Source organism: Oncorhynchus masou, chromosome 29 (genome assembly GCF_036934945.1).
Source record: "Oncorhynchus masou masou isolate Uvic2021 chromosome 29, UVic_Omas_1.1, whole genome shotgun sequence".
In the NCBI taxonomy this organism is placed as follows: Eukaryota; Metazoa; Chordata; class Actinopteri; order Salmoniformes; family Salmonidae; genus Oncorhynchus; species Oncorhynchus masou.
This window is the reverse complement of record NC_088240.1, coordinates 57419777-57427964: the sequence shown is the minus strand read 5'-3', so window position 1 is coordinate 57427964 and position 8188 is coordinate 57419777.

Sequence of the window (8188 nt, the reverse complement as noted above, 5' to 3'; positions counted from 1 at the left end):
TCTTCTTACTTCTTAAGCATTGTTGGTTAAGGGCTTGTAAGTAAGCATTTCCCTGTAAGCTCTACACCTGTTGTATTCGGCGCATGTGACGAATATCATTTGATTTGAATAACCCTTTTTGGCTGTTGTTAGCATCTATCAGTCATTTTAATGAACATGTATGCTAGTCGGATGAGTAAAACCAACACATAAATGACACCTTTTGGATTCCTATGGAGGAGAGATTAGAATATGACTAGTACTGCTGCTGAACATGGATAAACTCATCAAAAAAAGAAACATCCCTTTTTCAGGACCCTGTCTTTCAAAGATAATTTGTGAAAATCCAAATAACTTCACATATCTACATTGTAAAGCAGTTAAACACTGTTTCCCATGATGTTCAATGAACCATAAACAATAAATGAACATGCGCCTGTGGAACGGTCATTAAGATACTAACAGCTTACAGACGGTAGGCAATTAAGGTCACAGTTATGAAAACTTAGGACACTAAAGAGGCCTTTCTACTGCATCTGAAAAACACCAAAAGAAAGATGCCCAAGGTCCCTGCTCATCTGCGTGAACGTGTCTTATGCATGCTGCAAGGAGGCATGAGGACTGCAGATGTGGCCAGGGCAATAAATTACAATGTCTGTACTGTGAGATGCCTAAGTCAGCGCTACAGGGAGACAGGATGGACATTTGATCACCTCGCAGTGGCAGACCACGTGTAACAACACCTGCACAGGATCGGTACATCCGAACATGTTAGTGGGACGCTAATCCGCTCCCATTTCGACAATTTCCAGTGAAATTGCAGAGTGCCAAATTCAAATTAAATTACTATAAATATTAAACTTTCATGAAATTACAAGTGAAATATATCAAAATAAAGCTTAACTTGTTAATAATCTAGCCAAGGTGAAAGCAAACCATGCTATTATCTGAGGACCAAAGCAAACAAAAAAAAATCATTTCAAAAATTGGGCTAGTTGCGATAAAGTATAGCATATAAAATTCCTTATTTGAAAATCTTCTTCTAAAGGCACTAAAACCGTCTCAGTTACATTATGTCTTTTGTATGTAATGTCCATCTTTAACTCCATCAAAACCATTCTCAATAATCCACTCGGTTTCGCTCCTTCAAAATGCATCCAAAATGAATCCCAAATATTCCCAATAAATTTATCCAATCAAGTCAATCAACATTTCTAATCAACCCTCCCGTACTTTCAATGAGAAATATACTATCAAATTTAAGACGGAGAATTTGACTGTCTTGGTGGGAAAAATACCAAAGAACGTGTCACAGTTTTCAGGAAACACTCTGCCAAAATGGGACTTTTTTCCAGTCTGGCTGAAGAGTGTTCTGGCTATGTTTGAAAACCATCCAGAAACTTTTTTGACATCTAAAAAATCCTAGGAACTGCATTCTGCACTTAGTTTGACCAGTTTAGTCGACATATAATATGTAAATTTGAAGTTTTGATTAACGCAATTTTCAGTGATCAGAAGTCTTTTTGTAATTCACCTGAAGATGTTAGCTTTGCTAATACAAAGACACACCAACAGCAACCAAACGTTATATTAGGTTATAACTCTTCCACGGCATTCTTGTCATTGTAAGGAGCCCTCATTTATGTTATAAAATGTATTTTTGATGCTAGCTCAACATGGAGTTTCTGGAGATAATGTATGATGGAAGAGATTGTTGTAGACTGATGTGCTAATGAAAACCTGAGACTGACATAAAAATAAATGTAATAGAGGTGTAGTTGCATTACTGTCGTTGTATAAATAAAAATATTAAAACAGGGCTACCCTAGTCAAAGTTTCAACAGATGTTTATTGCTGTTATCAGGCTTGATTAGATGACAGACAGATTGTATTTTGTTTTAAAGGTCAATTATGTACATTTTTGACTGACTTTACTTGTAAATAAGAAAGATAAGTATACATAAACAAATAATAGTTGCGAAATATTGAAAAAAGAGCCTAAATTCTCATATATGTGTAACATGTGGATATTACTGTCATCTGATGAAGATTTTCAAAATGGTTAGTGAATTATTTTTCTTTTAATCCTGCGTTTGTGATTGTGCATTTTGACATTCTCATGTGGCTACAAATTGTGATGAATTTCCATGGTAAACAAAATCTAATGTGCTGTTTTGCTGAGAACTGATTTAAACACTGACATGTGACATCGAACAAGGTGTTTATCTTTCATTTAAGTTTGTTGATTAATATTATTTCCCTTAATATTTATTAAAACTGCATGCTTTCCCTGTGCATCAACAGCTGGGAAATTACTACTGGGAGGAGTACTAAAAATAACAGAGCTACCTTATTGACCCTACATAAAAGTGTCAGATTTCAAAAATATTGAAATATTGTACAGTATGTTTTAAGTCTGGTTCCACTACCCTACATACTCTGAGAACATGGCCCCCTTAGACCTAAATACACAGGACAAAAACACACAACAGGATAGGTCTGTGCTGGAGCAGAAACATTGTTCTTAAACAGAGGTAGCTACTATAAAAAATTCGCATACCCCTTTCCTGATCTTCATTGAGTCATTCTGCAGGCCCTTTCCTGATGGCACTAGTCAAAAGGTCTCAGTTACCATTACAAATGGTCATTTTGTTCATAATTCCTCCCCCTATATCCTTCTCATGTCACCTTTCAATCCTCTACCTCGTCTGATCCGCTCCTTCAAAGCCAAGACCAAACTGACAGTGGCCGCTCAGGCTAAGGCCTCGGGCCTTTATCCATCCTCTGCACGCTCAGAATGGGCCATCAAACTCCATCTACCCCGATCACATGTGACAGTATGAGGACCGCAGACTTTAAGATGGAAAGGCCGTTTGTGCATAAACAGGCTGTGACAAACACTGACAAACAATACATACCGCTGCAGAAAGCCAAGCTATTTTTATCAGCTCATACCAAACCAGGTGATAGACTCCAAGACAGCAGACTCCACCAAAGGAAGTAGCAGCGTCAAAAAATAAAGAAATGAAAGAATATGGAAAAAAGTGGACATCACAACAAGTGAATAACACCTTTCTGTTTTAATTTAAAGCAAATACCCCTATACCAAAGCTCTTAAGCGCCACTGTCATTAACGCAGTTGACAGTGAGAGGACATTTCTTTTTTTCAGGCATAAAGCTTTGACACAATTCACGGATAATGCCAAGGAGCCTTTTATGAAGGGACATTGTCCCATTCAGGGGAGAACAATGGCAATCTTTCACATGGCTGTCCAGTATTATAGGCCCGCTCAGGAGGCTAGAGAGTGCCAGACAAAGTTCTGCAGGGAATGGGAAGCACTAAATGAACCAAAAATGAACATGAGCACTGAAACAAGGTAGCTATAGGTGACAGGATTAAACTGTCATAGTAACTGACTTTCAACAGAAGCGCCCCACGGCTGCAGTATCAGTCTTGATTAGACAGACAAATTGTATTTTGTTTTAAAGGAGCAATGACATGTCAACATCACTGCCTTTATGACTGACACAAGTACTTGGAAATAAACCAAAATACGCATATATAAACAATTAATAGTTTCGAAATATTGATAAATCAAGAGCCTAAATTCTCATTCTATATACTCGAGGGTAATAGGCCAATGCAAAACACGAATGGATTAAGAAATTAGTTGCAGTTCATTATTTCAAAGAGAATAAGGCATTAAGACATTCTCTCTATGACAAACAAAGTTGTGATGAATTTCAATGGTAAACAAAAGTCTAATGGCTGGTAGCTACTGTAGAGTAATAGCGCATGACAGGACCCTTTCCTGATCTGCCTGTGGGCATTGAGTCATGTGTGGTTTTAGTCAAGCTGGCCCTCGCAGGATCTCTCCATTCCAAAGCATATTCTGTCAGCAACCTTCCTCCCCTACATCCTTCTCATGTCACCTTTCAATCCTCTACCTCGTCTGATCCGCTCGCCCCTAAGCCAAGACCAGAACTGACAGTGGCCGCTCAGGCTAAGGCCTCGGGCCTTCGTAACGCATCCTCTGCACGCTGGCAGAATGGGCCATCCAACTCCATCCACCCGATCACATGTGACAGTATGAGGACCGCAGACTTTCGGAAAGGCCGTTTGTGCATAAACAGGCTGTGACAGCAACACTGACAAACAATACATACCGCTGCAGAAAGCCAAGCTATTTTTATCAGCTCATACCTAACCAGGTGATAGACGTAGGACAAGACAGCAGACTCCGACCAAAGGAAGTAGCAGCGTCAAAAAATAAAGAAATGAAGGAGAATATGGAAAAAAAACTGACATCACAACAAGTGAATAACACCTTTCTGTTTTAATTTAAAGCCAACGTCTTAGCTAGTTCCACTGCTCTCTGCAGCGCCACTGTCATAAACCAGTGATAAAAAGTGAATGACAGTCGGACTTTCAGGCATAAAGCCGGAGACACAATTTAGTGGATAATGCCAAGGAGCCTTTTATGAAGGGACATTGTCCCATTCAGGGGAGAACAATGACTGCAATCTTTCACATGGCTGTCCAGTATTATAGGCCTGCTCAGGAGGCTAGAGAGAGGCCAGGAATGGGAAGCCGAAATGAACCAAAAATGAACATGAGCACTGAAACAAGGTAGCTATAGGTGACAGGATTACACTGTCATAGTAACTGACTTTCAACAGAAGCGTCCCACGGCTGCAGTATCAGTCTTGATTAGACAGACGAATTGTATTTTGTTTTAAAGGAGCAATGACATGTCAACATCACTGCCTTTATGACTGACACAAGTACTTGGAAATAAACCAAAAATACGCATATATAAACAATTAATAGTTTCGAAATATTGATAAATCAAGAGCCGAAATTCTCATTCTATATACTCGAGGGTAATAGGCCAATGCAAAACACGGAATGGATTAAGAAATGTTGCAGTTCATTATTTCAAAGAGAATAAGGCATTAAGACATTCTCTCTATGACAAACAAAGTCTGATGAATTTCAATGGTAAACAAAAGTCTAATGGCTGTCTTATGTGAGAGAGATTATTTTAGCATTTCTGTTCAATGCATAAAAGGCACAAGTAGCTTAATATTTCCAACTCAAAACAAAGGAATTATTAAGCAACAAATGATGTGCTAATTTGAGGAAATAAACAAGACATTAAGACAACAAAAATATAAAGTACTTAATAGTTTTGTTGAAGTACATGGTCTCACTTTATTAAATACTCTTTCATGAACTTTTCCTGTTAAATGGAGCAATACTACTGAGAGAGAAAATTCATAAAGAAAATGATGCATTTTGGTCACATTAATCCTTTAGATTAGAGTATGTTCTCCAAATGTTATGTGGTCATAGAGCATTTCATTTGAATTGGCATCAAATGTGTAATTACTAGATAAGTTAAAGGGATCTGTACTTTATAGATGGCATCGGCATAGCATCCATACCACTGCTGGCTTCTGAAGCCACGCAGGGTTGGTCCTGGTCAGTCCCTGGATGGGAGACCAGTTGCTGCTAGAAGTGGTGTTGGAGGGCCAGTAGGAGGCACCCTTTTCTCTGGTCAAAAAAATATGCACCAGGGCAGTGATTGGCGACATTGCCCTGTGTTGGGTGCTGTCTTTTGGATGGGACGTTAAACGGTGGTCACTAAAGAGCCCATGGCACTTATCGTAAGAGTAGGGGTGTTAACCCTCGTGTCCTGGCTAAATTCCCAATCTGGCCTTCATAGCATCATGGCCACCTAATCATCCCCAGTTTACAATTGGCTCATACTATTGCCCATGGCTTTGCTGTAAATGAGAATGTGTTCTTAGTCAACTTACCTTGTAAAATAAAAATATAGTACAAGGCAGATTTGCTTCAGAATCAACCAAATCATATGAATGCTAATTAAGTTAATTGAATCCTGCTCAATGGACATTGTTTTGAGAGCTCTGCAATTTCCTGTAGTTCACTCAGATGTAATATAATCTGTCTAGTTACTGTCCGTTTCTATTTTCAGCATATCTGCTCAGCCAATCATCATTATACTTAATGAAAAAACGGGAATTCATGGCATGATTTGAGACTTAATGAATTGATCTTTGACCCCTGGCTTGCTGCAGTCTCTTATCATGATTGGTCGATCCTCAGGTTGGGTTGGAAATTAATTTCTCAGAAATAATTCAGTTGTATTTTCAGCTGCACAGGAAACATTGTGTAATATCAATATGATTATTGATTTCCATGCCTAATTATTTAGCAAATCTATTGACTCAAAAAAGTACCACATACAGTAATGTCAGACAAATCCATTGCTTTATCGCCAACCTTGCATGGTAAAAAGGCCATAAACAAATATAAGTAGATCATGATTTTCATGCATGGAAAAAGAGCAGACTGTCCTAACTCATCCAGACAACTAGGCTCAAATTAGAAATTGCCAGTATTCCAGCTCTGCATATCAAGTTCTGTGTATTTGTGGGTTACACACACGCACACGCACACACACACACACACAGTTGCCAGGCATCCAACCATATGAAGAATGATGATCAGGGCTAATGACATGAGAGACGGTGTAACCACAGTGATAAACACAGCAGCTTGTGTCTTGTAGGGAAAATGAGAGGATGCAATGATGCATGATAGCAGTAGCAGGGAAGACTACATCACAATATCATCTAACTTTTACACAAATGTGTGTGTCCTCTGCTGAAGACACACACCCACACACATGCACCCGCACAGGTTATCCATCCATGAATTAATGCAAGTTGTTTCTGCCATGCATCCAACCTTACATTACTACAACTTATTGACTCCTTGTGAAATGGACAGTAGAAAGCTGCTCCTCTACAGCAGGCTGACAAATTGTGATCTATGGTGAGCAAAACTGCTCACGTGGGCATCCTAGCCCATCCATTTATCACGGTGTAACTGTAATCAACGTTTATCCGGTTCAGATTACGTCTGCGCAGCATCCCATTTCGGCTGTACTAAGTGCCCATGTTGAATTCAAAATACCATCGAATATTGCCTCTATCAGTCCCTCATGGTTCTGTATGTAGGCTTACAGTAAGTTAGTGGAAATGTTTCTTAATTCTATAATCATTATTACTATAAAATTATATCTAGCCATACAGTATCTATCCATATATATATATATATATATATATACAGTGCCTTGGGAAAGTATTCGGCCCCCTTGAACTTTGCGACCTTTTGCCCAATTTCAGGCTTCAAACATAAAGATATAAAACTGTATTTTTTGTGAAGAATCAACAACAAGTGGGACACAATCATGAAGTGGAACAACATTTATTGGATATTTCAAACTTCTTTAACAAATCACAAACTGAAAAATTGGGCGTGCAAAATTCTTCAGCCCCTTTACTTTCAGTGCAGCAAACTCTCTCCAGAAGTTCAGTGAGGATCTCTGAATGATCCAATGTTGACCTAAATGACTAATGATGATAAATACAATCCACGTGTGTAATCAAGTCTCCGTATAAATGCACCTGCACTGTGATAGTCTCAGAGGTCCATTAAAAGCGCAGAGAGTATCATGAAGAACAAGGAACACACCAGGCAGGTCCGAGATACTGTTGTGAAGAAGTTTAAAGCACACCAGGATTTGGATAAAGCAAAAAGATTTCCCAAGCTTTAAACATCCCAAGGAGCACTGTGCAAGCGCTAATATTGAAATGGAAGGAGTATCAGACCACTGCAAATCTACCAAGACCTGGCCGTCCCTCTAAACTTCCAGCTCATACAAGGAGAAGACTGATCAGAGATGCAGCCAAGAGGCCCATGATCACTCTGGATGAACTGCAGAGATCTACAGCTGAGGTGGGAGACTCTGTCCATAGGACAACAATCAGTCGTATATTGCACAAATCTGGCCTTTATGGAAGAGTGGCAAGAAGAAAGCCATTTCTTAAAGATATCCATAAAAAGTGTCGTTTAAAGTTTGCCACACGCCACCTGGGAGACACACCAAACATGTGGAAGAAGGTGCTCTGGTCAGATGAAACCAAAATTGAACTTTTTGGCAACAATGCAAAACGTTATGTTTGGCGTAAAAGCAACACAGCTCATCAACCACAACACACCATCCCCACTGTCAAACATGGTGGTGGCAGCATCATGGTTTGGGCCTGCTTTTCTACAGCAGGGACAGGGAAGATGGTTACAATTGATGGGAAGATGGATGGAGCCAAATACAGG